Source organism: Felis catus, chromosome B3 (genome assembly GCF_018350175.1).
Source record: "Felis catus isolate Fca126 chromosome B3, F.catus_Fca126_mat1.0, whole genome shotgun sequence".
In the NCBI taxonomy this organism is placed as follows: domain Eukaryota; kingdom Metazoa; phylum Chordata; class Mammalia; order Carnivora; family Felidae; genus Felis; species Felis catus.
This window is the reverse complement of record NC_058373.1, coordinates 84,559,885-84,581,019: the sequence shown is the minus strand read 5'-3', so window position 1 is coordinate 84,581,019 and position 21,135 is coordinate 84,559,885.

Sequence of the window (21,135 nt, the reverse complement as noted above, 5' to 3'; positions counted from 1 at the left end):
TGGAGTCCACACAATACCTCCCATTATTAGCCTCTGATTCAAGGTCCCGGGAGAGGGTGTGATTGCTGGAGGCTCTGTCATGTGCCTGAGAAAGGAGGCTGAGAACGTGAGTGGCTGGCATTTTTGCTACAAGTTATGGCTTCTCCTCCAAACATAATAAGTGGGTTAGGATGACAAATTTGAGTGACATATGTCCCAAGATGTTAATGGTAGTTATTTCTGGGTAGTTGGATTAAAGGGTGAGGTGTTGTTTTCGTTTTTTTGTATTTCAAGCAGATAAAAATGCAGAAAGAATATTAAAATGAACCCCCATCCCTGGCTTCAGTTATCAGCTCTTGGGCAATTTTGTTTCATGTATACTTCCATCCACCTGCCTTCCCTCTCTTATTTTGAAGTAAACACCAGTCATCACATGTACATTCATAAAAGGTCATATAAGTTCACTCTTAAATATCTTAGTCCTTATGCCTAAAAATACAAACTACATTTTATTTATTTATTTTTATTTTTATTTTTTTATTTTTAGGTTTTTATTTATTTTTGAGAGAGAGAGAGAGAGAGAGAGAGAGTGTGTGAGCGGGGGAGGGGCAGAGAGAGAGGGAGAAACAGAATCTGAGGCAGGATCCAGGCTCTGAACTGTCAGCACAGAGTCCGACATGGGCTTGAACCCACAAACTGTGAGATCGTGACCTGAGCCAAAGTCGGCTGAGCCACCCAGGTGCCCCGATTTTATTTCTTTTTTTAAAAGATTTTAAGTAATCTCTACACCCAACATGGTGCTCGAACACACAACCCCGAGATCAAGAGTCGCATGTTCCACTGACTGAGTCAGCCAGGTGCTCCAGAGAAGAGCACTATTTTAAAGGTGTAACTTTAATACGATTATCACACCTAAAAAAAAATAATTAACAATAATTCAGAGGGATTTTTAAAATTCTCCATATATTTCTCTATTACTTTAGCTGTCAGGAAAAAATAAAGCTATTGTCATATTTAATTTGTTCTAAAAAACATTAACCACAGTTAGGCATGCCTCACAAACTCAGTCTGAGACAGGGGCCAGTCAGGAAACACAGAAGCATAACGCAGGGTGACAGGGGCCATGGTTTGGGTCACAAGTAACAGAAGTCCCTGGTGCAAGGGCTCTGGAGGCTCACCGAAGTGGTGAGGCCATCAGACATCACCTGGGCCTCCACCTGTGCTCCTCTCAAACAAATAGCTCTGCCTGTTTCCTGTGTGTCCTGTCACATGGCAGGTGAGCCTGGCTGTGGCTGCCAAGAGCACAGGTGATAGGCACAGGATGGAGACAGGCCAACCCCTCAATGAATCTCGCTCTTTTTCTTACACACACGTTGACACACATCCACACTCTTAACACATACATTCATACTTACACATTCACCCACACACATATGTTCACACCCCTGTCCCATAAACACTCCAAGGGAGACAATCAGATGGGTCTAATTATATCCCCAAAGTAGGGCATGTTTACACCTGTCAAGTCTTGACAGCCTGCAGCGAATCGGCCGATGAGCCTAGGCAGATCGATGACCAGAAGGAGAGCCACCATGAGCTGGAGAGCCAGCCTAGTAGGCGCTCACCTCACAAGAGGTCTGCGCTGGCAGAGGGTTTGGTTTCAGGAAAAGCCCCAATGCGGAAAATGGTTAGAAAGTCATACGGAGCATGACGCAGGGTTGGCGGTGGCCCGGGCAGCAGCACCCACCGGGGAGAGTCCTGTAGACTACAGCATTACCGACTCCCAGACTCTGCACACCAGTCAGGCTGTGGTCCGTGTGACTGGGGCCAACAGTGGGCTCTGTGCCTTTGTGGACCGTATGTGTCTCCTTTTTTCTGGGGTGCAACAGGGCAAGACCAGCTGCACCCACCCAGTTCATAGGACTGTAATGATGAAGGAAGAAGGGAGAGAAAGGGAGACCTTTGGATGGCCCCTCCATGACCTCTTCCAGGGCTGGGGCCTCATGAAAGAAAGGGGCGAACAACAGTGTGGGGAGGGGGCTTTGCATGGAATTTGTTCGACTGGGAAACTGGGAGGAACCATCAACAGCCACCTGACCCATCCCAGGCCTTCTACAGAGGACAGCAGCAGCCCACAGGGAGGGTCAGTGATGCCCCAAACCAAGACAAGTTCCTAGAAACCCTGAACCAGATCCAGAGAGCCAAATTCTTGCCAGAGTTTGGACAGACAAGAAGGGACAGGCTTTCCAACAGGGGAAGTGCCAAGGTGGGTGTCCAGTTGGAGCCATTGAAGGAGTACACACAGGGCTTCTATGGTCAGATGGCGGGAGCGGTACCAGATTAAAGGAGCATATGGATGTCTAGACTTGACCCACACTAGGTTCTTGAGCAGAGAAGTGACAGGATAAAGGGCTCCAGTGACACTTAGCACAGCTAAGGATGCAGAGTGAGCTATAAGGGAAAACAGTTAGGAAGCAGTTGCAGTTGCCCAGATGGAAGGGATGGGGGATGAATTAAAAACAAGATATATTGTGAAGAGAAGAGTGTGGGATACTCTGGCTGACTCCCCATTACTAACTATCAGATGAGTGCTTGACTCAGGCTGATGCTTGCATCCATAATCTGTAAGCCAGCCCCAGCAGGTTTTAAGCAAAGGGGAAGTTGGTGGAAGCCCACAGGGAGTGGAGAGCTCACAGAATAGACAAGAGATTGGGAAGAGCAGGCTCAGGAAAGTCAGGAACCGAGCTCTCTAGAGAGCCAGAAGAAGGTCATGGCCTGTGCACCAAGACTGCAGCAACCCGGCTGCACCTGCTTGTGTAAATGACCTCTAACCACTCACTGTCCTCAGCTCACTTGCCCAGGATCTGAAACCCTAGGCAAGAATGTCCATTGGCCAGGTGGAGGCCACATTCCTGTCCTGACTGGGCAGGAAAGGGGGTGGAGTGGAGAGGATTTGGCTGCCTTAAATCTCTTTGGTTCTCTTTTGTTGAGGGAAGTAGGGATGAGGCAGTCTCCTTCGAAGGAGATGAGAATGCTCTTTGTGGGTGCTGGACACCCCCCCAAAATGACAACTTCCTTCCACCTAGCCCTTGCTTCCATCCCACTGATTCCCCAGGTTGCTGAGATCTCTGACCAACACTATTCCTCTCCTGAAACTGCTCTCCACTACTACTGCCCTTGTAAGGGCCGCTCAAACATCCTGTGTTGCTTGATTTTGGGGAGTGCATTTGAGGTTCCTGCAATGACAGAGAATGCCTGCCCCTGGGCAAGTGGATGAGTGGTGGGCTGACCACTGGGCTTTCAGGACAACTCAGGGTGGTCTCTGACTCCTAGGGTAACTTCCTCCCCTAGTTAACCTTCACATAGCTCCAAAGCAAACCTTCCAGCATCCTCAAGATGAAGCTAAGTTCTTCTGGGGGCACATGAGGTCCCAAGGATCTGGTCCTGCCTGTGTGGCCTCCTTATCAGCCACACACACTTGCCACATTCTGTATATCCTTGCTTCTGCTGTTCCTCTGCTGAAAGACCTCTGGATCCACCCACCAGCCCAGGTCTGGCTGAGGCTAGCAGACTCCTCTTCAGCTCGCAGAACCCCTTCCCCAATCTCCCTAGCATTCCTAAACCCTCCTCCTTCCATCCTATCACATTGGTACATATCTCAACCTAAGCATCTCCCCCTGCCCAAATATCACATTGTGTGATAGTTGTTTGCAATACTTTTTTCCTTTCAGTTAGAAAGGGGACTTGACACATAATTTGTAAAAAGTCCTTTTTAGCTGCCCCCACCTCCCCCCACCCACCCCACTGCTGCATTTCCCTCCCTTCTCCCCTCTCTGTAGAGGTAGCACTTTCCTGAATTTGCTGGGTAGCCTCCATATCCATTTTGTTTACTTTTATACACTTCTATTTACCCATAACCAGTGCTCAGTACCGGTCTTTGGTGGTGTTGATTTTATGCTTATTTACATCAGTGTCGTCATGCTCCAAGCATCATTTGGTGCCCTCATTTTCCCTACTCAGCATCATCATGGCAACCAGCACACTGTGCTGTAACTATTTCTCTCTCACCATTTGTGTCCCCCTTGGAGGGCAGGGCCTGTATCTTTTCCCCTCTATATTCCCAGTTAGGTGCTCAATAAATACTTTTGAATAAATATATGAATATGAACACGGCTCGAGTTAATTTCAATATTTCTACTGAGAATGTGAAGTCATGGTAGCTGCTTCATTTCCCATCTTGCCTGTCTCCATCAAGTTCTACTTTGAGTTCTAAACTTTATTTATTTATTCATTCATTTTAATGTTGATTTTTGAGAGACAGAGACAGAGCATGAGTGGGGGAGGGGCAGAGAGAGGGAGACACAGAATCTGAAGCAAGCTCCAGGCTCTGAGCTGTCAGCATAGAGCCCTACACAAGGTTTGAACTCACGAGCTGAGCCCAGCTGTGAGATCATGACCTGAGCTGAAGTCAGACATACAGCCCACTGAGCCATCCAGGTGCCTCAATTAGTTCTAAACTTTAAATCCACATGGATCCTGCTCATGCACCCCCTCCTTGTAATCCCCTAATTTCCCATATAACATCTTCAGTTCTCCTGATCTTTTGGAGGACATTTGAATAAAAGTTTGTGAAATGCAAAATCAAATGACTATAAATGGCCCCTCTCAGCCAGCAGGAAGAAATCAGATGACCTAATCCCAGCCATCAGAAAGGGAGGGCTCACGGTGTCTTCCTTTTATACATTTAGTTCTTTTTCTTTATAAAGGAAATGCATGTTTCTTAAGAAAGAAAGAAAGAAAAAAAGAAAGAAAGAAAGAAAGAAAGAAAGAAAGAAAGAAAGAAAGAAAGAAAGAAAGAAAGAAAGAAAAAATTCAACTCAACAAGACTTTCCTTACCCAACAAACTCAGCTACAGAGTAGCTCTCAAATTACTATTTGAATTATTTCTTCCCTGATTTAAAAAAAAAAAATTTAACGTTTGTTTATTTTGGGGACAGAGAGAGACAGAGCATGAACGGGGGAGGGTCAGAGAGAGAGGAAGACACAGAATCTGAAACAGGACCCAGGCTCTGAGCTGTCAGCACTGAGCCTGATGCGGGGCTCAAACTCACAGACTGTGAGGTCATGACCTGAGCCGAAGTCAGACGCTTAACCGACTGAGCCACCCAGGTGCCCCATTTCTTTCCTGATTTTATGCCATTTTTTTCTTTATACAGTTGTGTATATATACTTTCATAATCTATTTTAAAAAGTAACATAATGTAAGCAGTTTTCATATTATATAAGTTATTTAAATAGTAAGTCTTAATGGTTGCATAAAATCTAACAAGTAAATACTGTAGTTTACCAAGTCACTTCTCTAATATTAGATACTTAATTTCCACTTTTTTTTCTTTTTCTTTCTTTTTTTTTTTTTTTAGTACTGGAAAGAATGTTGAATACAGAGCTTCTAATGTATTTAAGGTGATACCTTTGGGATGGAATTTCATAAGAGCATGTATTGACTGGGCCAAAGGGCATGGATGGGCTTACTAAGGCTCCTTACAACATTGCTAAATCTGTGCACTTTCTGGGAGCAAGCCCCAGTCTCCCAGCAGGGTATTAGTAAAGAACACTTCTACAACAGTACTTTTTCTAACCCTGGATATTATACATTTTTAAAGTCAGCTAATTTGATAGATGGGAAATATACCCTATTTTAAATGCAAATATTTGAGGGTGCCTGGTGACTCAGTCAGTTGAGCGTCAGACTACATTTTGGCTTAGGTCATGATCTCAGCCAGGGTCATGGGATTGAGCCCCACAGTCAGTCTCCATGCTGAGCTCCTCGGGCCCTCTCCCCGCTGCTCGTGTGCTTTCTCTAAGATGGAAAAAAAAACTAAATGCAAATATTTGATTGTTATACCTTTTCAATTGGTTAGTAATCAATTGTATTTTTCTTTTGTGATTTGTCTACTCATATTCTTTATCTTGGAATTATATTATTTTTCTTTCCCATTTAATATACAGTAAGAGTTTTAACACTTTGTCACCTTGCCTATCAATATCTTTCACCAGATTTTCTTTTAGTTTTTAAAAAGTTTATAATCATAGTATTGGACTTAGTTGAAATGTTTAGCCATGGTATTAAATCTCAGGCATACCATGTGTTTTCTAATGCTGTTTTCTGAGTGTATTTTCTCCCACAAGGTACATGCTACTTCTGTGCTATTCCTGGGAAAGGATTTCACTGTCTACATTTTATTGGGATGCAGAGGCCATAGGCCAGCCTAGAGGTATTTCCTTCCTTGCCACAAGAAATAATCTTTACTCATCTCAGTTTGGTGTGGCTTAAAATATTTTTAAATCAAATCTATCAATCTTTGTAAAAATTTTTTTTAAGTTTATTTATTTTTGACAGAAAGAGACAGAGCATGAACAGGAGAGGGGCAGACAGAGACGGAAACACAGAATCAGAAACAGGAGCCAGGCTCTGAGCTGTCAGCCAGAGCCCGATGTGGGGCTCGAACTCACAAGCAGTGAGATCATGGCCTGAGCTGAAGTCAGATGCTTGCTTAACCAACTGAGCCACCTAGGCGCCCTTATCAATCTTTTTATTTTTATTTTTATTTTTTTTAAGAGAGCGAAAGAGAAAGAGAGAATGTGTGCGAACTAGGGGGAGGGGCAAAGGCAGGAGGGAGAGAGAATCTCAAGCAGACTCCACACTCAGCACAGAGCTCCATGTGGGGCTTAATCCCACAACTCTGGGATCATGACCTGAGCTGAAATCAAGAGTTGGACACTCAATTGACTGAGCCATCCAGGCACCCTGATTATTTCTCTTTTAAATTCCGAAAGTCCTCTCATCTCCAATGGTTATATTACTTATTTTCTTTTGCTTTCCTTTAAATTTTGTGGGGTTTTTGCTCTTTTTTTTTAAATATCTAACTTCATTCCATATGGAATTTATTTTGGTGAGGTAAGTATAGGGTCAGTTTGGAAACAGGCAACAAGAGCTATATTTATATTCTCTGACCCACTTTAGAAGTACACTTCCAAGAAAATAATTCAAAATGGAAGCTTTTTCCAGATGTTCATGGCAGCACTATTTATAATAGAAACAGTGTAGAAAGTTTAGATACCTACTCCAGAGGAAGAGTTAAACACACCATGACACAGAATAGGAGAAAGAAAGGTACGTGTGATGAATTTTAATATCTTTAAATGTTTATTTTTGAGAGACAGAGAGAGAGAAAGTGTGAGTGGGGTGGAGCAGAGAGAAGGGGAGACACAGAATCCAAAGGAGGCTCCAGGCTCTGAGCTGTCAGTACAGAGCCCGATAATGCAGGGCTTGAACTTACAAACTGTGAATCAAAGTCAGACACTTAACCAACTGAGCCACCGGGGCGCCCCTGAATTTTAAAAAGAATACAAAATGTACCTACTCTATGTTTACACTTACATATAATCAGGCAAGAAAATGACCATAGCCTGGGGAAAAGACACAAGTGGTAGGGTTGTGAGTAAATTACTGATTGCAGCTGGGCAGGGGTGGCCCCTGGCTGTCTGTCCCTTTCTTGAAAGGTATTCAGAAAGGGGATCTGGAGTTGGGAAGGGTGCCCCTGAATGAATTGTTTTCCCTTTAAATTTAAATTCTATTAATATCAGCAAAAGATTTATTACATTAATACAGCAGCTGCCTGACATTTTCAATGGATATGTTTCAAGAACTTTGTTAATCTCCAAATACGTACATAAGGAAACATCCATCTGCTCACCTGCTGGACCGTGTCTTCACAGAGACTCCTTGTGTGTCTCTTGCTTATTCTTGCATCTTTTCAACCATCACTAGTAGTCATTTTCTGGGTCTTGGGTTCTTCTCGAGAGACAGTGGGAGCAGAAGTGGGGGTGGGGCAGAAAGAGAGGAGAGAGAGAAACCCTAGAAGGCTCCACAGGGTTCTATCTCACAGACCATGAGATCATGACCTGAGCAGAAATCAAGGGTTGATGCTCAACTGACTGCGCCACCCAAGTGCCCTCAACCATCACTAGTTTGATCTCTCACATGATGTCTTTCTTTTTTTCCACAAGGAGAAAGTGTTGAATCCCACTGCCCCCATCCCACACTTCAGGAGAACTACCCAGTAGCCAAGGTGAGTGGATGCCATCCAAACTTTGACAAGTCAGGTGCTGCACAGACAGCCAGGCTCATTCACCAGTAAGTAATTCTCACTTCAGCACTGGCCTGGAGACACAATTCTAACACTGTCCTTGCAAAATCACAATCCCGACATCAGGTTTGCTCACAAGTGATTGGACCTGACATCATCAAATCCATAACTATTCGCGGTCCTCTGGAAAAGAAGGATGTTGCGGCAGACTGCTACATTGTGGTAGACTGTGCCCTCCCAGGAAGCAAGCTTCCTGGAATCCTTGTCCTTGTGTAGTCCCTCCCACATCATCCCTGGCCTTGGCCATGTGTCTGGCTTTGGCCAATGGGACTTTAAGGAGGCATAATACACGAACAGCCTTGATAAGCGCTTGTGTTTTAGGTTTGTCTGCTTGGCATATTCCCTCTTAGAACCCAGCTGCATGCTTTAAGGAAGTCCTGGCTAGCCAGTGGGAGTGTGGAGATGCCTGGGAGAATGAGACAGCTCATGGAGAAGAACAGAGGTGCCCAGTTGAGCCCCCAGCTGAAAGCAGCCACGTGAGTAACACCATGTGGAGCAGAAGAATCTCCCAACCAACCCACAGGATCATGAAAAATAATAAATCAAGGTAGTTTTAAGCCACTAAATTTGGGGTAGTTTGTTAAACAGTAACAGATAGCTGAAATACATGGAAATGTGCATGCAGTATATACTGTAGTATGTTAAGTGAGAAAGTAAAATACAGGGGTGCTGCGTGGCTCTGTTGGTTTAGCATCTGATTCTTGATTTTGGCTCAGGTCATGATCCCAGGGTCATGGGATAGAGCCCCATGTCAAGCTTCACGATGAGCGTGGAGCCTAAGATTTTCTCTTTCTCTCTCTCTCTCTCTGTCCCTGTCCCCCACTCATGCTCTCTCTCTCTCAAACCAGTACTAAAAGCCACTTTAAAATTATAGAAAATGGGGCACCTGGATGGCTCAGTCGATTAAGCGTCTGACCTCAGCTCAGGTCATGATCTCACAGTTCGTGAGTTAGAGCCCTGTGTTGGGCTCTGTGCCAAAAGCTTGGAGCCCAGAGCCTGCTTTGGATTCTGTCTCTCTCTCTCTCTCTCTGCCCCTTCCCTGCTTGTGCTCTCTCTCTCAAAAATAGATTAATAAAAAAGATTTAAAAATTATAGAAAGTGCTGTTCTTAGGTTCCTTTTTTTTTAAGTTTTGATTTAAATTGCAGTTAGTTAACACACAGCCTAAGATTAGTTTCAAGTGTACAAAAGAGTGACTCCACACTTCCATACTTCCATCCATTGCTCATCACAATAAGTACAATCCTTAATCCCCATCACCTATTTAACCCATACTCTCACCCACCTCCCCTCTGGTAACCATCAATTTGTTCTCTGTAATTAAGAGTCCGTTTCTTGGTTTGCCTTTCGCTCTCTTTTCTCCCCCTTTGCGCATCTGTTTTATTTCTTAAATTCCACATATGAGTGAAATCATATGGTATTTGTCTTTCTCTGACTTATTTTGCTTCGCATAATACTCTGTAGCTCAATCCAATGGTAAGATTTAATTCTTTTTTACGGCTGAGGAATATACCATCGTATGTATATCTACCACGTCTTCTTTATCCATTCACTTAATGCAATCCCTATCAAAATACCAATAGTATTTTTCACAGAGTTAGAACAAACAAACTTAAAATTTGTATGGAACCACAGAAGAACCCAAATAGTCAAAGCAACCTTGAAAAGGAAGAGCAAAACTGGAGGCATCACAATTCTAGAATTCAAGTTATATTACAAAGCTGTAGTCATCAAGACAATATGGTACCGGTGCAAAAACAAAGAGATCAATGAAATAGAAGAGAAAACCCAGAAAATGAACCCACAACTATGTGGTCAATTAATCTTCAACAAAGAGAGAAAGGATATCCAACGGAAACAAAAGTCTCTTCAACAAATGGTGATGGGAAAACCAACATTTTGCAACATGCAAAAGAATGAAACTAGACCACTTTCTTACACTATACACAAAAATAAATTCAAAATGGGGTGCCTAGCTGGCTCAGTTGGTGGAACATGCTACTCTTCACCTCAGGGTCATGAATTCAAGGTCATGTAGAGATTATTAAAAAAATAAATAAATTAAAAAAATTTTTTAATGGATTAAAGACCTAAATGTGAGACCTGAAACCATAAAAATCCTACTGCAAAGGACAAAAAGCAAAAATAAACTATTGGGACCTCATCAAAATAATAAGCTTCTGCACAGCGAAGGAAACAATCAACAAAACTAAAAGGCAACCTACAGAATGGGAGAAAATATTTACAAATGACAAATCTGATAAAGGGTTAGTATCCAAAATCTACAGAGAACTTATCAAACTCTACACCCCAAAAATAAATAATCCAATTAAAAAATAGGCAGAAGACATGAACAGACATTTCTCCAAAGAAGACATACAAATGCCCAATAGACACATGAAAAAATGCTCAACATCACGCATCATCAGGGAAATGCAAATCAAAACCACAATGAGCTATCACCTCACACTTGTCACAATGGCTAAACTCAACAACACAAGAAACAACAGGTGTTGGTGAGGATGTGGAGAAAGGGGAACCCTCTTGCACTGTTGGTGGGAATGCAAACTGGTGTAGCCATTCTGGAAAACAGTATGGAGATTCCTCTAAAAATTAAAAGTAGAATGTAAACATTAAAAAAAAGGGGGGGGGGGTGCCTGGGTGGCTCAGTTGGTTGAGTGTCCAACTTTGGCTCAGGTCATGATCTTGCAGCTTGTGAGTTTGAGCCCCGCGTCGGGCTCTGTGCTGACAGCTCGGAGCCTGTGAATCCCTCTCTCTGCCCCTAACCCACTCACATTCTGTCTCTATTTCTCTCAAAAATAAATAAGCATTAAAAAAATTAAAAAAAAAAAGTAGAATGACCCTATAATCCAGTAATTGCACTACTGGGTATTTACCCGAAAAATACTAATTCAAAGGGATACATGAACCCTGATGTTTATAGCAGCATTATCTACAGCCCAAGTCAAATTATGGAAACAGCCCAAGTGTTCATTAGGTTATTTTTTTAAGTATATAGTTCTTTGAGTGTTATAGGGGATTTCAAAAAGTCTATCATGGCTCTTAGTCTCAAGAACTTCCAATCCTTGAGAAAAGTAGTGCCAGGCAGCTTTTGGGAACAATACTTGTGACTCCCAGCCCAGAGAGGGACTGGCTGAGTCGGAGAAGTTCTGGGGTCAGCAGAAGGCTAGGATGGCTTCTAGAAGAAGCAACTGACATCCTCTTTTTTGGAAAAGTGGCTCTCAGTCAGGAAGAAGTTCCACTATGAAACAAAATGATTGTGTATATGTGTATGCATGTGAATGTGTGTGTGCATATGCATGCTAACAAAAAGTAATCCAGCACTAGAACCTTCCCCAACGCTGCCCAGTCCTGAGCCTCTGTGGTTTTGGCAGTGTCGGTTCAGTCTGTAGGCTCTGGGACCTTCCTGGGACTCACTGATAAGTCTTGAACTCTCTCAACTCTTCCAGTCAACTCAGGCCTAATCATGCTGTGGTTGCCATCAGCAAGTGCCTGACATGATGTGAGATGTCAACTGGGATGTTCTAAAGTTAACTGAATGCTTGCTGGCTAAAATACACTATATGTGAAGTTTGTGCAAAATTAGGAAGATTATAGCATTGGTAAGGAGGGCATGACTTCTGGGAAAGTATTTTTTAAAAAATAAACAACTTAAGTAATTTTGCAAAATAAGCAACTAGTAAAACAAAAAAATTTTACCTCCATCCTTCCAGTTTCTTGACTAATTATAGTAAATGTCCACATACATTTACAAAATACATTTATAAGAGGAAATGGACATTAATGAAAAAATCAGAAACCATTGAGCATACTGTGAGTGAAAGCTTTTGGGGGGCATCTGCTTTTGAATGTGATTTCATGTCTTATTCATAGGCAAATTTTCTGTTGGCAACGTTGCTTCTTGGACTCATAGTTCAACATTTCCCAGTGTTCCAGAAGAACACCCTGGCTACCACCAGGGCTGAACTAGTCTAGGATGCTCTGCAGAAGCACATCAGGTCACTCAGCCATTCCAGACTCAACCGTTTCTGAAAAGGTGAGCGCGCTATTGCTGCCAATCACGAATCTTGTAACTGAGCCCAGGGCCATCAGCAAAAAGTTCAGGAGTCAGGAAATCCTGGTTCAATCCACTTAGTTAGAGGGAACAACAACGTTCTTGCGAAACTTCTGGTTCCCTTTGTGAAATGAAGAAGTACTGAGTCACCTTTCTGAGGTATTCCTGCAATGAGCTTCCTATATTTCCCAAGATTTTTTACTTCATTTTCCCTTGATTAAGAAAGTAGTACAATGAATAGCCCAGTAAATGTCACAGAAGGTAGAAAGCCACTGGTGTTGACAACGAGGACTGCGTCAGGGTCAGGAAACTGGAAGCCGGACATGCCTTTCTGTTTGCTGAAATCTCCATTCATAGATGCAGGAAAGATTGCTGAGACCCTGTCCTGGGAAAGGAGTGGACCAGCCACACAGTGTTGATTTTCCTCCCAAATGGTGTCCTTCAACAACAACTTTGAGTTCTGATTGGAACCTTTTGTTCTAGCTGCTTAGTGAACAAGACCTCTGTGATCTTGATAAGGGGAGGCACCTTTCCTATTTTTTCTGGCTTCTTAGCCTGGCATTTTGGCTTGGTTTCCAGCCTTATTGTTTCAGTCTGTTCGAATAACCAACTCTCTGGTGAGGGTTCTACGACCCATCCTTCAGCAGGCAGCACCGGGACTGGGGCTAGGGTCAGGCTGAACCCATTCCCCACCGGTCCTCTCCATGCTCACTTGTTGCCTCAGAGACCCACTGGGCACCCAGGGGTGGAGGCCGGGCAAGGATGTCTCACAGCTCAGAGGAATAGTCATGGAACTATTGGGGTCCTGATGGTGGCATAAAAAAGAATTAAGTTCCCTGATTTTGGAACTCCGTGTGCCTGAGCAGCCTTTGTGACTCTCTGCTCAGAGGACCCCTCAACATCCCATCAAGGGCAGGGAGGCCACCACAGAATCACTTTCAGGGGGAGGGGGGCAGTAGAACATAGTGGTTAATGGTGGCCTCCTGGCCTTACCACTTGTCAACCATGAGGTTTTGAGAACATCATTCAACCTTTCTGTGCCTTGGTGTTCTCATCTTTAAATTGGGGGGGTTGGTAGTTCTTATCCATAGAGTTAAAAGGAGAAATCCAAATGCCATGGTAAGCTCTCAATAATACAACCATGATTATTAATTGTAAGGTGGGGAGAATAGGAAGTCTTTTTATCTGCTCTGCTCCAGAGAACAATCTCAATCGGTTCCTGTTAATCTGGCCCCAACCCCCATCCTCACCCCTGCTTGGGCTGTAGAAGGCCTTGTCCCAGCTGGGATGGCCTAGGCATTAGCACTCAGACCTTCTTCAACCTCAGTCCTTGGATGTCTGTGGCTTCTGTTCTAGAGTGACTGTTTATCCAAATTGAACACACACTGTTCAGGTAGGACATGAATGGGGAAGTGGAAAATTGCCTAGGAATCTGTGTACTGTGCAGGAGGAAAGAGCACTGACATTACATGGAAAAGGTGGATTGATATAGATGAATGTTAATGTTTACAGTCGACTTGGGGAGATCCAGAGAAACAGAGGATTTCAGGGAAGGAAAGGGAACGGTAACTCCAATAAGGGTCATCAGGAAAAGCTTTGGAAAACAGCATTTACTTTTCTCTAATTTGCCAGGATCATCCCTCCCAGCATCTGAACAACCAGGTTTCAACAAAGTATCTTTCACCTGAGGCTCTAGGCCTTTGGCAAAGGGTTTAGAAAAGCTGCTCAGAAGACAGCTTAGTGCCACAGGAGAGCAGGGTTGGCGGGAAAGGTGCAGTTCCAGGCTTTTGGATTCCTGGGTTCTAGCCCGGCTCTGCAACCCAGGCCCTTCCTTGTCTGTGAAATCAGGGTGGTTAGGAAGTTGGCCAGAAGCTCCCCAACCTCTCCTGGCTTGCTACGTCCAGGATCCTTTGCGCTCCAGGCCCTGCCCCCACCCCAACCATAAATCTGGGCACCTGGGGAAGAAGCCCCAACAGGATTCAGCTGACTCATGTATGTTACCGTAACAGGATACATTTCATATTGCTCTCCGGACCTGGAAAAAGCCGAGAGTGCCAAGGGCGGACCTGTACGTGAACGCTTCCTGTTTCTCCCAAGGCTCACAGGCTTTCCGCATCCCGGGAGCAGCGCAGGCCAGCATCTCCCGAAATGCCCGAACCTCCAGGCCTCACTGGTTCTTTAGAGCGCTGGGCGTGGTTTCCGTGCGCTCAAACCCTCTGACGCAGGAGCCGGGAGCTGTCACCGCCCCCCCCCCCCCCCCCCTCGCTGCTCCTCGGTGTTGCTGTTGTGGGAAAGAAGGGGTTAGCTCCGCAGCCTGGAAGCTCCTTAAGGGTTCTGTGCGCCCCGGCGTGCGCCGCACGCGGCTGGCGCGGAGGAGGGGGTCACATTGATCCCCGGTGCATCCAGAGGCTCCACATCTGGAGGAATGTGCTCGTCACATCCGTCTGTCGTGTTCCTGCGGGCCCTCCTCCCAGGATGGATTCATGCTTCCAGACTATAAGCCCTACCAATTCCTTTAAATGCACCGCTCTTGGATCTCCCAGGCTCTGGGCGTCCCCAGTGGAGGGTGGCATTCGTGGAGGTCATTTTGACAGGATACTGTGGGGGTGAGGACTGGATACGAGGAGAGGGTCTGAAATATCTGTTGTGCACATCACTGGTGTAACCGTCACCCGCACAGCAGGTAATTCCTCACTGCAGAGTTGAATAAAGAGACTTTTAAGAAAGGCGAGGGGGAGGGTGTGCGGGGGTGGGGGGCGCTTGAGGCTCAGCGCAAGGCCTAGGGTAGCAGCAGTGTTCACGACCCTAGAGGCCTATGGGGGAGAGAGGGCGGCGATGGCCGATGGCCGAGCCCTGCAAGAGCCCGCAGCAGCGAGCGGGGGTGGGTGGAGGCAGGGAACGGCCGGCCGTGCTCTCCCTCCCGCAGCCGCCCTGGACGCCCAGCTTCTGTGTTGCTGTCCCTGCGGGGCAGAGAAGGGGGCGGGAGAGAGGAGCCGGAGGGACAACCTTCATGCACTGCTAGCTCACGTCTAGGTGGTTTTGTTTTGTCTTTGCAGTTTAGAGATAACCGTATAAAATTAGCTGCATCCAGAGGTCTCAAAAGTCAAGGGAGTCCCCCTGAAACGCCAGGCCTCTCTCTGGCTTTGTGTTCTGGGGCCATTCGTGGAGCACATACTTCCTCCTCTGAGGTCTCTAGCACCAGCCTCAGGTGCGCGCTCTTCTGCTCCGTGGCCACTGTCACCAGCATGCTCAGGTCTCCTGTCCAGAAAAGCCCCTGAATCGCCGTTTCCACCCCGAGACCACTTAGAAATCACAGCTGCTTACTTATTGTCCCTTCTCTGGGCCACCGTTGTGCGGAATCCCAGCTGAAGGAAAGCACCAGTGACTCCAAGTTACTTAAGAATAAAAATATACTTCTTATCCCAACAACATAAAACATTAAGAGGAATTATGTTTTTTACAAAATCCAACAAACCACCCACGATTGTACCTACCAAGCAAAAGCGGTACCTTTGTAAGCAGAGCAATGATGAAACAGACTGGGGCCACTTGATCTCAGGTCCTGGGCAGACCTTTAGGTGCCAGTCTTGTTTCTAATAGTCTGAAAAAGAGTTGACAAAAAGTAATGTTTATTGGATACTTCCTAGGTCCTGTAAACCTGGACAAGTTTCTCAACCCTTCTGTGCCCCCAACTTTTTATCTGTAGAATGGGAATAATCTCAATGCCTCTTAGGGTTTTGTGAGTCTTAAATGAGTCCATCTCTGGAAAGTACTTGAATGGTATCTGGTGCACAGAAAAGCGGTATTTACATGTTACCTCAATATCAGCTACAATCACGTGGCAGCCCAAAGGGGGTTCACGGTCTCGGTCTCTGTTTTTGAGACTATGGCTTCAGGGCTTCCTCAACACCCAGGGCCAGCCAGCCATTAAGTGGAGCCATGAGGGGCGCCTGGGTGGCGCAGTCGGTTAAGCGTCCGACTTCAGCCAGGTCACGATCTCGTGGTCTGTGAGTTCGAGCCCCACGTCAGGCTCTGGGCTGATGGCCCAGAGCCTGGAGCCTGTTTCCGATTCTGTGTCTCCCTCTCTCTCTGCCCCTCCCCCGTTCATGCTCTGTCTCTCTCTGTCCCCCGAAAAATAAATAAACGTTGAAAAAAAAAATTAAGTGGAGCCATGGGTCTCCTGATCTTCGTTCCCTGGGGAGAGATGTCTCCAGAACTCTCTCTCTAGGCCCTGCCTCCTCTAGCCTGAGTGCCAGGCACCTGGACCTGCCTCTGTGGCACTTGGTGGTGGAAAGCGGCCCTGAGTTAGGATTCAGAAGATACTCAGTGTGGCAGCTGAGTGACCTTAATCTTTGGCCCTCAGGGTTCCTATGTGTAAATTAGAGATAATAATTGCCCTCCCCACAAACCCACATGCAGGGTGGTTTTAAAGACCAAATGCAAAATAACTAAAAGTTCTTTCTAGAGGTGACATCATGAGTCTCTGCTGTGCCTCCAACCCCAAATTGCACTTTTTTTTATTATTTAAAAAAATTTTTAATGTTTATTTATTTTTGAGAGACAGTGAGAGCAGGGGAGGGGTAGAGAGAGAGGGAGACACAGAATCCGAAGCAGGCTCCAGACTCCAAGCTGTCAACACAGAGCCCGATGCGAGGCTCAAACCCACGAACTGCAAGACCATAACCTGAGCTGAAGCTGGATGCTTAACCGACTGAGCCACCCAGGCGCCCCCCCCCCCCACCAAATTGCACTTTTTAAAGCTCAGCTGGGGGGTAGAATGGATTGAAAATAAACCAACCTCGATAGTTGTGCAGGGGTCTCAGGGGAGCTCCTTAGCCATATAGAGTCCCTGTCTGCCCCCACTGCCAGGCTGCTACAGGGAGGAAACCATTAGCCCGAGTGAACTCTTGAAACACTGGGGGCAGTTGTTCCATCCCAGGTGGTTCCCATGTTCCAGGAGGAAGTAAGGATCTTGCCCCCAAAGAGCCCAGGATGGAGTCTGAGGGGAGGGTCTTCTGGAAAAGGCGGCCCAGGCCTTGGATGTGAAGCAAACCTAAGCAAACCCTTTGCAAACCTAAAGCTCTTAGCTGCAGCTGTGGGTAAGGGAAAGAGCCTGGGAAGGTAAGGAGCCCTGTCGGCAGAGCATCCTGCAATGGGGGAAATAAAAATAGAGATAGGGTTCTCCCTGTCCCCACCCCACTTGAAGAAGCCTAGCACTGGCCTGGCACTTAATAGATGCACAATGAATTTGTTCTTTTTATGCACATGTGCACACACACACACACACACACACACACACACACACACAAAACTCCATTTGGCCTCAAAGTACCTGCTATGTGCTGGACACTGTGCAAGTTCAGGGGACCAGGTGCAAGAACTGACCTTGACCTCTGGGAGTTGTATTTGGTGGTTGAGATAAACTTCAGCCTGGGAGAGAATTGGAGCCCTAAGAGGAGCCCTGGGGAGGTGCTCCAGAGCTGGGAGTGCTAGTAGAAGGGCCCCTAGGCTGAGGGGACAGCAGGCACAGAAGGAGAGGGCAGGAGCTCTGGGGTGACTGGGTTAGGCAGAGGGAAGATTCTTGGATGGTATTTTCTTGTTACATACCTATTTGATCTATTCTTTGGTACTTTCTGGAGAGGCAGGACCTTGGCTGCCCACCTTTGCAGGCCCCCCGTTGTGGAACCCCCGTTGTGGAAGGGGATGGCAGTGTAGCTCTTACCCCAGATAATAGCACAGGTGGACTGGAAGAATCTACAGAAGAGTCCTGTCCTCTGGGTTCCAGGAGAATCCTAACCAGCCACAGTCCTCATGGGACTGAATGTTTTCCCCGAGGTAGCTCCTAGGACTAACTCCAGGTGCAAGGCCTGGGTGCCACCCATCACTTCTTCCCTCCTGCCCACCCCACTTTTAGGAGAAGGTAGCCAGTTCTGTCCACATCTGGCTACCTGTAGGATGGTCCTGGGGTGTCAGATCCAGAGTAGGAAAGGAGAGGGTGGAGAAGAATCCTCTTCAGTGGTCTGCCCCTTGGGTGGGTGTCTCGAGCTAGGCCATCCTTCACACCACCCAGAGAAATCAACTCCTCAATTACGATGATGGAGCTTGTTTCCTCCAGCCACATATTTGCATGAAAAGCTGGGGACTGGATATGGGGGAGGGAAAGCGATAACTCTTGAGAGTTGACACCAGGGCTCAACTCTGGTGCCAATTTGAGTTGTGCAGGTTTAGAACAGGAACATGAAGGGGTGCCTGTGTGGTTCAGTCAGTTAAGTGTCTGACTTCAGCTCAGGTCATGACCTCATGGTTTGTGAGTTCAAGCCCCATATTCGGGGTCTATGCTGACAACACGGAGTCTGCTTCGGATCCTCTGTTCCCCTGTCTCTCTGCTCCTCCCCCACTCATGCTCTCACTCTCTCTCTCAAAAATAAATTAAAAAACATTAAAAAAAAATGAGGAACATGTATTGAAGAGCACCTACTATGTGCCAGGCCCTTTGCATGTATTCTGCATGAGGTAGGTATGTGAGGTAGGTGTTCTAGACACATTTTATAGGTGAGGAAACTGAGATAGAGCGAGTTTAATTGAGTTGCCCGGAGTCACACAGCGACCTGAGAGGAGTAGAATCTGGTTCTGCTGGCAGGGCTGTCTTTTCTGACTGAGGGTCCCTCAGCAAGCTCCTGGGACAGTGTAGATTCTGGGCGGATGGCTGCAGCTCAGCTTGATGCTGCAGCCTGAGGAACCGTGTGGAAGGCCGGCTTGGTGAGCATAGCAGCCGTGTCACAGATGGGTCAGGGCTTTGGGTGTCCTGCCGGCCAGTGAGGAACCGTGCGAGGCGTTTGCACAGGCTACCCTATTCCTGAAGCCAGTGGGGGTCTCCAAGTCTTCTGGCGTGGGTGAAGGCTGCTTCCCAGTTGATGCGCTTGGAAAAGCCCCTGCCTCTACCATGGGCCACGGAGTGCTGTGTAATTTCCTCTGTGGGTCAGTCCTCCACCAAGGGCTGTGACAGGGTGGTGAGTCAGACCGCAGCCTGTCACTGATAAGCCACCAGCTGCCTAGCTTCTAGCCTGCTTGGTGGACGGACATCGGGATGGCTGCTCACTGCCTTCTCCCATCTCTGCTCTGCCCTGCGTAGGAGAAGTGGGGCTGCTCAGGGGAGGGTCAGACAGACATCCGCTGTGGGTCATGTAAATCTCCAGGGTCAGGAATTGAGGTGCCACCCTCAAGCTGTTTGAACCTGGCCTGATCACACCATTCATCTCCCAAGCAAGAACATTCTCTGTCTTCCCCTCAAGTTCGGGAGACCCACAGGGGAATCTGCTCTTCTCAGAAAAAAGCACTCAGCTTAGGTGATTAAAAAAAAAAAAAATCAGTGGTTATTTCAACTGCCTTCAAGGAATTCACCATGTACGGACGGGCTTTGAAACTCAACAGCTGGCTTTTAGAAGACAAGAAGGATTATCTTTGGATCCCTTGCTGTGAGCTGACAGTGGCTCATCCAGAGTCCCTCAGGGTAGGGAGGCTGTCACAGGCTGGAGTGCCAGTCATACTTCTGGGCAATTTAAAGCCACGTGCTCTGTGTCACCAAGACTGTGACTCAACCGTGTGCTTGCCAAAACTCATTCACAGAGGGGTTGAAACTGCTCTGTAGGCACTTTTCGGAGTGAGGGCTCTTCATGTCCTGGAGGGAAACCGGGGATGCACAGGAGATGAGCCTTCCCAGCAGTCCAGGTGAGGGCCCCTTCGAGCCAGGCCCCGTAGGTGTTCGCTTCTGTTACCTCAGCTCCTAGGCTTTCCATAAGTGTCTGTTAGATGACTGAATGAACAACAGAAGAAACAAAGTGAAGCTGGCACAAAAACCTAAAGCCCATACTTTTCTATGCGTGTCTTGCTGCTTAGCAAAAAGGAGTGATGCTCATGTGGTCCCCACAAGGGAGCCTGAACCTCCACAGACAGACCAGATGCCTGGCTGGCTGCCAAGAGATCCATGCACCCCGAGGGCTCACCCTTTCTCTGCATTCCTCCAAGAAGGTAGGAGTTGGCCCCGAACACCTTGAGGGAATAAGGCCACTCATATCTGGGCTATTTCTGGAATTTTAAATTTTTTTTTAATGTTTATTTATTTTTGAGGAAGAGCGAGAGAGAGAGAGAGAGAGAGAGAGAGAGGCAGAGTGTGAGCAAGGGAGGGGCAGAGAGAGAGGGAGACACAGAATCCAAAGCAGGATCCAGGCTCTGAGCTGTCAGCACAGAGCCCAAAGCGGGGCTCAAACTAACAGACCACGAGATCATGATGAGCTGAAGTCGGATGCTCAACCGACTGAGCCACCCAGGTGCCCCTATTTCTGGAATTATAAAGAGTTTGTGTTGGCTGAGATCCTCAAAAGAGATTTCTTAAATTATTATTATTTTGCTCCTTAAAGACAAAAACAAAAACAAAAACAAAGGCCTGATGACAGGTGCTAAGAGTCCAGGCTAGATCAGCATGGCCAGGCTGGGAGGAGTGAGCAGCCACCAGTGGGTCTGGTCAGGCAGCCCTGCAGAGTGGGCAGGCAGGTCCTCACACTGCAGTCTCCATCAACCCATGCATCTCCTCACATCTTGAAATCTCCATCTTCAGTTACACCTGCGGGCTGGACAGCCACATTTAGACCAGCTCCTGCCATCACTACTCCTCACGGCAGAGCGCGACCCAGGCATCTTGGCTTTTTTTCTTTCCTTTTCTATCCTTTTTCTATCTCTTCCTTTTTCTTTCTTTGCCTTCTCCTTACTTAGTCTAATTGTCAGCCTGGCTGGTAGAGACCAGAGGCCAGAGAGGGTGTGACACTAGACAGAGACTTCCAGGGGCAGCAAGAGCCCAGTAGTGAGGATGGGGTGCC